Source organism: Lissotriton helveticus, chromosome 1_1 (genome assembly GCF_964261635.1).
Source record: "Lissotriton helveticus chromosome 1_1, aLisHel1.1, whole genome shotgun sequence".
Classification (NCBI taxonomy): Eukaryota; Metazoa; Chordata; class Amphibia; order Caudata; family Salamandridae; genus Lissotriton; species Lissotriton helveticus.
The window spans coordinates 1,187,976,748-1,187,987,266 of record NC_136057.1 but is presented as its reverse complement, the minus strand read 5'-3'; the positions used below and the strand labels follow the sequence as shown (position 1 = coordinate 1,187,987,266).

Genomic DNA, 10,519 nt, shown 5'->3' with positions numbered 1-10,519 from the left:
CTGTTCCCATGAGGAGAAAAGTCAAGGCTGATGCATATGATTGGGTCCAGACTGAGGTGGCATTGTGAGCAAAAGAACAATGGGTTGGGATGCTACCCAGAGCTATTGCCAGTGGTTAAAAAAATAGCAAGCATTCCTCTCATCACCTTTTGTGTGTTTAAGGTGCTGACCTTCCCAAGGTACTGTTGCTGTGTTGTGGGTCCTTTAGAAAACAGTTTTTCCTTCCAGAATATTTAGGTGAAGTGGTAAAGCTGAGATTGGATGTCAAGTATCCCAGTTCCATGGCTAAAATGTATCCACTGGACAAGGTGCAGTGGCAATAGGCAGTAACTAAGCAGTAAGTATATGTGGCAGATACCGATATTTATCACTGGAGTTTCAAAGCTTAAGACTGTTTTATTCTGTTTGGGTACCGAAGTTGTTCATTTTCTAAACTGGTCTCTCAAAAGTTGCAACAGTGAGCAGTTAAGGCTTACTGCAGGAGGTGCCGACTGGATTTGAACTCAAATAGAACATGAATAGTAATCACACTCAAAAAGCTCAATCTGTGGTTGTCTTATATATTTCAAGTTGCCCTGAATTGGAGGAGTGGGATTTAGGATGACACCGCAAAAATGCACAAAGTGAATAATTGTCCCCACATGTGCAATGTGTCTTCATAAGCACAAAGTGTTCTGCAAAGTTATGATGGACGGTTGGCCACTCTAGGTATACGTGAAGAAATAGAAACCTTCTAAGGGGTTCACTGATACACATGATTCTTTAAACCAACAAAGAAGAAATTGGCATGGAAGCTGTAATATAAAAACAGTGCATTTATTAACCTCACATGAGGGAGAATGTGTCATACGGTACCCTCAGGCCGCTGTAGGAGCCAGTTTAAGGAGTACAGGGGCCTTATATATGCATAGGTTACATAGTCAGCATAAAACCAAGAGGAGGTCCTGGCACATACAAGCATGCTTATTGACTAATATGGGTATACAACATTTGCTTGCTCAACACAGTGGGAGGAGAGACATTTCTCCTTACATCAGCAAGAATAGCCTGACAGTTCTATACTAGGAGCAGGTGCATTCTTCCAGCTAGGCCTTTCTGAGCATGTGCAAGGAAGAGGGAAGAGGGGAAAGCACATGGCGAGCACATGGCTAACTAAAATGGCTGCCAAGAATAAAATGGCTTCAGCTCATGCTAACAGCAATTCCTGCAATCTTTAACAGATAGTCCTTTTAGCATGAGCTAAAGACATTCCTATGATCTAGTAGGAACATAGAAAATATTTTACACATTTATTCTCATAAATTCATCAATATCCTAATCCTTTGCTAAGTGGGCATTTTTCATTCTAGTCCAATTCTATATAAAAAACATTTTTAATAGACTTTTTCAGTGTTCCTTTTATAAAGGCTAGACTATCAATTAATATAGTCAAAAATAATCCTGGCTCCAGGGCACCAGGAGGACCACAGAGGGTAATAGGAATTAGGACGAGGAGCCGCAAAGGGCTGTTCCTCCTCAAAAATGGAACGACTAAATGGGTGCATTACTAACAAAAAGAAATCCATGGGAAATTGAAGCCGCTGTACAACCACCCAGAGGGGAGTCTTCTCCCTGTGTCCGTTTGAGCCTCACAGGCAGGCTCTTGTTGTTCCCACGGTGGAGCTGCACAACTCGCAACTCAGGAATCACGGCCCAGTTTGAGAAGAAAAAGTCTTTCAACGATCCTGTCCAGTGTCTCAGGCAGTGCACCAGTTTTCTTCACTTTGATCTAGCAGGCACCAAGGGCACAGCATCTGTACCCAGAACTCAAGTCCTTCCCTAACTCCTGTATTGCTCTGCTGGCGCTCTGCTCTTTTGTTGGGGCCAAATATTGTATGCCATATGTCCAGGCACTCTTGATCAACAAACAAAGGTGCAAACTTTTCATTCACTTTGGGACCAGGATTTAGGAACCTGATGCTGGGATCTCTGAAGCAACCCTCGTTTCAAAAGGGGTAACCTCAAGCAAAAGCCTCCTTGCCGTTCTGTTTGGTGTTTGACTCTCTCAGCTGGGTATCAAAGACTTGATCCACGACTTCTCCTTTCTGATTTGTGACCCCGTGTTTTGCCCAAGACAGTGGTAGAGGTACACACTTCACATCCCAGTGCTTCTGCCTTCACTGAGGTCCTAGCTGCCAGCAACGCCTGGGCTGTTTACCTTCACCTTGGCTTCAAGCTGGACTGGTGCTGACTTCCAGGCTGGATCTGATGTCTGGGCCCCTCTGGCAATGGTTGTAAGGTAGCAAATATCTATTGGTGGACAGAACAAAAGGTCTTTAGACAAGGCATACAAATATACTATCAACAGAGAGGATAGTCTTAGAATACTTCCTAGTGTTGGGACGCCCCATATATTAGCAAGTCACCCAAGAACCACTTCCTCTATCTGAGAGTAAAAAAAAACCTGGACCTATTAAACTATTTAAAGCAGCTAAGGAAGTCTGTGTTCATTTACTAAATTCTGAGGAAAAGAGAAAAACAATACAGACATACTCTAAACCCTCACATTTGTGTATTCCTATATTATTCATCTGAAGAACCATCAAGAGAAAAGGAAATGTTCTACACTTTTACTCATAGACTTTACATTATATGTACAGGACTGCAGACACTTCTAAAGTTATTTCTCTTAATAAAAGCACCTACATTGTATGCTTAGGACCATGCTCTCATGTTATAGGTGCAGCAGGAAAATCGAAAACTGCTGATTTAACAGGGATTCTTCTTACATAAAGAACTAAAAACTTCAACATAGTGGGTACATAAATTCTCCAGAACATGTTGTGACAAACAAACTCCTATAAAACAATATTTCCTTTTAAAAAATGTTTGCTGAGGATCACATGGGCGTCTTTCCTGCGTTCTACTTTTCACGATCCAAACTATGCAACATCAGCTCTAATAAGGACTGTCAGTCTATTTACACAGACTAGCTAATAAAAGACTAACAATGCCCTTGTAAAACTGTATGTAGCATGAGAATAACATAAACAATAATGGTGTTATCAGCTAAGATTTTAGAACAAAAACTACTCACATCTAGTTCTCCTTAAAGGTCAAATAAGGGAACAGCAATCTAGACTACTCAACCTTTCATAATTTCATCAGACAGGATGGGCAGTAACATAGCATATTTATTTATTCTTTTTATTAATGCTAACAATTTTTAAAACAGTATTACTGAATAGCCAATTAAATGTCTCATGGCTGTGTCCCAGACAGCTTAGAGAGGCTCAAAAGAGAGTGAGAAAAAAAAGACAGAAAACATAAATTTGCCTAGGAGCTAACCTCCTTCCCCCATTTCGACAGTAGGAAACCTGAAACTGGTTTACTTCTGTCGACACTATCTACCCCTATTTGTGGCAGCTGGGCGCAAACAAACTTGTAGGAGGTAAATAGCACGTTGAGCTAGATTAGAAAACATTAACAACCAATTCCTTTAACAATTGTACTAGTTGTAACTTGAGGGCGAATGAATACAAACTAAATCCCATTGCCTCCTTATTTCAGCCCTTGCAAGGTAATCTTTAAGCTAAAACTATTATTTTTATATACAGAGCTATTCTATACACAGGGCCCAAATACACCACTAACTTTCCTTCTGATCATATGAGTGCATAAAACTTGCTTTTGCCAAGAATAGTAAGCAAAACTTCTCTTTCCCTCCCTGCGCTGTCATCTCGTCTTTCAAAAAGTTTCAGAGGTCGAAGTGTCAAAGCAAACCTTGCCTTTAGCCCTGCTAGGCTGCTAAATGCAAGACTCGACCTTTAACCCTTACCAGCTGTCCTATTTTTGTGCAAGGCTTTCCATGCGGCTTTTCCAATTCAAAGCAACTTATGGAAACTCACAGCTGAAAAGCAATCCTATCCGTTCCTGTTTGCCAGTAATTTAGAGGTAGGATAATAACTTCTGATTTTTTTATACCTAGTTTCATTTGTGTGCAGTGTGTGGTGTGCTTTTCTAGCAGTATAAAGGTCAGCTGTTCAATCTATACTTACATGTGTGCATTTATTGAAGCCTAAGATCTGTTTGAAAAATGCTCTGAGTGGCAAAACTGCTTTTAAACAGTAAATTTTGCCCAAATTCGACTTTGGTGCTAGGGGCACTAAAACATTAATAACCTACAATGTTTTGGCATATTAGTAATCCCCAGAGTGTCCCCTAGATATCCCAGGAATAGGGGGGATCAGAAATGTATAAGGTACACCCTTATAAAAATTTGTTTTGTACGCCTGGGTAAAGGGACATTTCACATTTTAGTTTCCCCCCATTGTGACAAAGCGTCGCTTAAATTCAACTTTGATGCTAAGAGTCATATAATATTCACAGTAGGAATATTAGATATTATAAGGATCAAAAACGATTATAATGCAATTTATTTTTAACAAAAAATGATTTCCATATAGTGAAAATTCCCCTTTTTTTTAAATAATGATCACCAACCCTTTTGATGGTTCCAACTATGAAAAGCAAGGCTCATTCCTATCATCTTTGAATGTATTCATTTATAACCCTAAGCACAGAAGCCTTACTTGAAATATGAAAAGTCTTCGCCACTTTTTAAAGGACAATTATTTTTTTAACATCAGAACCACAGATGTGCTTATGTAAAAAAGCATTAAGAAAGGAAATCCCTACTTTCAATCTTTTCTCTGTTATCCAAAAAAATGAAACTGTCCTTTGTAACTTTTAAAATCAGCAGTCTGTAATGCAGTCCTTTATACCGTGTTTACACTAACTTAAAATCTAGTTGACTCAGCAGTTTCCTTGTGGCTTTGGACCAAGAATAGCTATGTATTATTGACGCAGCTGTTGCTCTTACCAGCAGGCGTTGAATTCGACACCTTTCTCAGGAGAAAAAAAAACCTTTTTCTGTATTTGCAATGTCCTGACAAAGTTTAATCTCCGTTGCTTATTTCAGACAGCTACTTCTCAGTGAGGCAGCTTAAACACAGCTGTTTAAAAGCTTTTTCTAGTGTTGAAATGTAAGCACGTCACAGACTATTTAGAAGTCAGGCATTTCCAGGCAGTCAAAATCTATAGTTTTGATAATGTCGTGTTTATTGCAGCAACAACTAATTCATTCAGATTATGTGAATGCCTTTTAATATCTAATACAATATATCTAAGGAAAATGCTATAACATTTTGTATCCTAGTCCTAGTTATTGCAAAGCACACAATTTTGTTTTTTTCCCTTCCTATGAGGCCTATTTTATTCCTATTGAATGTGAATTCTAATTTTATCTCTAGCATTGTGGCAATTTGCACACATGTATAGGTTCTTACTTTGTCAATTTAATAGAGGCATGCAGCTGTTTAGCATATGTTATATAGTTCATTTCTGGATTTTTTATTTAATATGTAATTAATTAAATACCTTTTTGCCTAACAGAATGATGACAAAAAAACCACACATTGAGCTCATTCCAGACATTTTCAAGGGGGTCATACACTCAGAACATACAATACAGCGCGCTTAAGGCTAGCCATTATTACAAAAAGAGCGCAATCGCTACTCACTCACACAAGTACCTTTTTTTTTTTTAAAGACAACCATATAAATCCGGATGTAGAACAGGTTCTGCGTCCCCAAAGACCAACATTTCTGTCTTTTTTTATTAATTCGGTAGCCCCCTACAGCCTCGAATTCTTAAAAAATCTTAATAGCCTGTGCTTGTGATCGAAGATCCGGCTTAATTAATAACATAATGTCATTCGCGTATAGTTTGATCTTGGCCATAGAAATGACCGGGGGAACAATCTGTACGCAATTCCTAATAGCTACAGCAAGTGGCTCGATAAAATAAGCAAAAAGAACAGGAGACAAGGGGCACCCTTGCCTAGTTCCCGCAGAACTAAAATTGAGCCCGCTACCAGTTTATTGATAATTATATTAGCTGTTGCACCAGTGTACAAATTCTGTATTAAAATGATAATTTGTTGTGGAATCCCGAAATGTTTCAAAATAATGAAAAGTGTATCCCAAACCACCAAATCAAAAGCTTTTTCTGCATCTAATAATAAAACCAAAGCCTGTAGTCCCCGTGACTCAAAAAAATCTAATGCCTCAATCAAAAAATGCGTATTTGTGAATAGCTGTTTGCCCACAATAAACCCGTTTTGATAAGGATGGATTAAATCTGCTGAATTAATATTAAAACGAAGTGACAATAATTTGGTGGCAATTTTATAATCGGAATTTAATAGTGTAATCGGTCTGTATGAATTGGGGTCTTTAGAATCTGTCCCTTTTTTCAAGAAACTAACAACCGTCCCTTCATGGAAAGATGCGGGAACTTGCCCGCCTTCGAGCATGGAATTTAATATTAACAGAAACAAATCACCGAGTGAACTAAAGAAAACTGTAAAAAAAACTCTGCAGGAAAGCCATCAGGGCCGCAGGCCTTACTCAATGGGAGGTCCTTTACAATCGAATCAACTTCTGCCCGAGAAAATGGGCGTCGCGTATTTAGTTGGTCATCTAAAGATAGGCTTGGAAGTACATGTCTCCCCAAAAAATTGGACAACTGTTGATGGTCAATGGAATACTGTGTACTATAGATGTTATGATAGTGGGAGAGCATTATTGAGCTTATTTCTGCCTGACTAGATGTCTCAATATGAGTGACAGAATTTTTCAAAGAATGTATTATATTTGAGGCAGCTTGTGCTTTAACCTGCCAGGCTAAAAGTTTCCCATGAAGTTACTTTCTTCGTAAACTTTTTGAGATTGTTTACGAAAAACCTCTTCACTCTGTAAATAGTAATAGGCATTCAGTTCCCTCTTTGCCTCGTTAAGTTGTTCCTGGACATTAGGAGTTGGGTTAAAATATCGTTGTGTTATTAAATCGTGAATTTTTTGTGAAAGAGAGTTCCTGATTTTTTTTGTGACCAGCCATTCAGCTGCGTCTTTACTTATGATTATGCCCCGAATAAAAGCCTTCGGAGAATCCCAGATGATATGTATAGGAGCTGATCCTAGATTTCGAGTTATAAAATCTGAAATCTCTGATTTAAGTACCGTCACCCAATTTATCTCTTGTAAGTAAGCTCTATTGAAAATCCAGCGTTTAGGTATTTTAGTATTATTGTTACCCAAAACAAAATTAATAACCAGCATTGCATGAACTGAGAAACCATCATGACAAATTTTCTGTGAAGAAAAATTAAGCTGTCTAGATACCAGAAAGAAATCAATTCGGGAGGATGTTTTAAACCTACCCGACCAGCAAGTAAAATCACTTTTCTGTGGATTTTTCACATGCAATGGATCACATAAATCGAATGTTGTCATATTATTTAGCATAGTCCGAAGGGTCTTAGGTTTAGACTGTCTTTTAGAGGATGAAGTGGAATCTAGCTTAGGGTTCATGAGTATATTAAAATCGCCACCTATGACAATATCCCCTCCTAGCAGTAACAAGGACTGAAACATTGCATCATAAATCTGGGAGTTATCCTCTATAGGGGCGTAAAAGCTGACAAAGGTAATGGGTCTTTGTTGAATTTTGAAACGGCATGAAGCCCAACACCAGCGACCTAGACCATCCTAATCCGTCTGAATGATTTCAACTTCCAGTTTTTTATTCAGAGAGAGGGCAACACCACGTTGTGAGCTAGTAGCGCATGAAAACCCCCAAAACGAAGCCCATGTTTTGAACATCGGATAATCCTCCTTTTTAGTAGCAGAAAGATGGGTTTCCTGTAACATTAGAACAGCCGGATTCTCAGTCCGAATCCATGATTCTATGGCATGCATTTTTTTCCTGTTATTAAGACCATTTACATTAAACAAAATTAATTTCAATCCCCCATTAACAGACATAATGCAATTTGTTTACTTGTATTAATCAAACATTGCGACATCAAAAATAGCACAGTGCCTGCGAAGCACTTTTTCACAAAACACCATCCGACTGCAAAAAAACTTGATTTTTCCCCCTTTTTTTGACCCCACCCACTAAACCCCTCCCAAACTTCACCCGTGGCCATCCTCCTACTCACCCACGCCTGCCACTGGGTCTGAACCCCTACCATAGAGGTGTCTTGGAATAACACCCCATAACCTCCCAAACCCTCCCCCTCCCACTCCTCCACGTCTCCACCGTATCCACCATATACATGTCCAATATATAACCGTCGTCTAGAAAAATAAAAAAAATAAAAAAAGAAAGAAAAGGGCACTTAAGTAACCAAGCATCTAACCAGGCGACATTTTGCTGAGCAGATCATTAGCCTCGTCAACATCTGTCAACAGGTAAAATGTGCCTTTAATCAGCACCTTTAGTTTTGACTGTTGTGCTATGGAGGCTTGTGCCCCCTTAGCTTTGAATAGGTGCAAGATTTTCACGAACTCCTTTCTGCGCCGAGCAGCGGCAGCAGACATGTCGGAAATAATCCGACATTTTGTAGTGGCATTTGCTGCAAATTGACCCTGTTTAATGGCCCTTGACAAGATTTTTTCTTTAATACGAATATCTGCAAAATTTAACAGAATAGTACGGGGAAGAGAGGAATTTGGGAATGGCTGAGCAGGCAACCGATGAGCTCGGGTGATTGTCAAATCTCCTTTGAATTCCGGGATGACTTCGTGCAACAGAAAAGAAGTGACCCATTGGACCATATTCGAACCCTCGATTTTCTCCGGATCCCCTACTATTCTGAGATTTGATCTACGATTGAAATTCTCCAGTTCATCCAGCTTGACTTCCAGAGCCTTTGACGATTTGGAAACGTCCTTGCCATCCTTTTTGAGCTTGGGCATCTCATCCTCTAGGCTTGAAATTCTGGCTTCAGCTTCCTGAAGTCGAGGAGGAAATGTAGATACAATGTCCTCAATTTTATCCAAGCGATTTTGAATTTCGACAAACTCTGCCCTCTGGAACTGTTTGACTTCACGAATCTCATCTAAGATTAAATTTAACATGTCTTTGACTGATAATTGCAGCGTGCCTGTACCTGCAGTCTGAATAGTCTCAGTATCCAAGGACAAGATAGGGCTCAATATATCCATTTGTTCCACACCCCAGACGCTTTATATTAGGTGGCTGAATTCACCTGGTTAGCGACTCCATTGTTTAGATTAGTGACTGCTGCTGTTACTGGAAGGACCCCTACGTTCGGGACCAATATTGAAGCTGTACTGGGGTCTTTGATGAGGTCTAAACCAGGAGTAAGCAAAGTAGGACAGCTCAGTGCGGACGAATTACTTTTGGCCTCAAACAAGGGAAACTGTTTTAAAGGCTTATTAGTAGCCATCACCTTCAGCTGTGCGCCAGCATCCGCCAGAGGCACAGAATCTTGTCGAAGAGTGTCCGCCTGCATTATTTCAAGTGGAAAGATACCCCCCAAAGTCACTACTGGAGATTCTATAATCGCCTCGATCTCCCCCTCAGAACTCACAGAAGAAATCTCCGCCCTATCTTCCTGCTGACCCACTAATTTTGCCGCTGCAGCCTCTTCTTTAGCCTGAAGGCGCGGGCTCTCGCCTTAGCACGGGCGCCTGTTAGTTTGCCCATCAAAGACTGAAGATTTAGAAAGTGGGTAGAAAACAAAGAGATACGAAACGGAAGGAAGCTGCCACTAGAGGAGGCCAGTCCGCAAAAATAATACGTAAAGCCCACTCACCAACAAACTTCCCTTTCTTCCCGCACTTTGCCCCAGGGGGGCAGGGATAAAGCAAAGCAAAGCAGCAAGGGGAGATGGGAGACGTAGTCCACTCTGCACCGCAGTTACCACAAACAGCTTTTATTATTACGAGCAAAAAGCTGGAAATCTCGAAAATCGGCGTCTGCAGAGAATAAGCAAATATCTGGTCCAAAACGCGCTGCAGTGTCAGTAAAGGAGCCCAGGTCCCTTAGGGCGTGAAAAACATGCTGCTATCAATGTGGGGAGGAACGCCGTCTTCGGGATTGACTGCTCACGTCAGCTCCCATTGAGTCCGTCACTCGTTGGAGCCGCCGAGTCTATCACCTCCGCAAGAACCTCCGCATCGCCGGGTGTCTCGTGAATGTCCCGTGAATGCACCACAGAAAGCAGCCAGAGCAGCAGCAGCCGCCCGCAGGTCCGTCACTCGTTAGAGCCGCAAGAGCCCCCGCATCGCAGGGTATCCCGTGAATGTCCCGAAGAAAAGTTCAGCAACAGCCCAGCAACACAGACAGCCGCCAGTGCAGCTGCAGCCACCCGTAGGTAGACGCCATCGCCATCGCACTCGTGGTGGGAGGAGGAGCGAGAAAACGGGAGCTCAGGTGCTACGTGGAGGCGTGGAGCTCCACCGTAGCAGCCCAATGTTGCACTCACACAAGTACCACCTGTGTCAAACCACATAGACATTTAAACACATAATTAACCCACAAATCAACACTTAAGACAGAAACAAAAGACAGCCCACAGACTGTACTGAAACCAAACCATTTGTAAATATTAGTTGTAAGTCATATTTACAAGAAAAGCTCTCAAAAGTAGCCCAAAAAGACTAC

At 40.8% G+C, this 10,519-nt stretch overlaps 1 long non-coding RNA gene across 1 annotated transcript in view; it reads right to left on the bottom strand.

Annotated features, from left to right (window-relative positions):
- Positions 1 to 800: 800 nt before the first annotated feature.
- Positions 801 to 10,519, bottom strand: part of LOC144772435 (uncharacterized) — a 29,658-nt gene continuing 19,939 nt past the window's right edge. The window contains exon 2 of the long non-coding RNA XR_013599743.1: positions 801 to 2,289. This is a non-coding gene — a long non-coding RNA (uncharacterized LOC144772435). The remainder of the gene's footprint in view (positions 2,290 to 10,519) is intronic.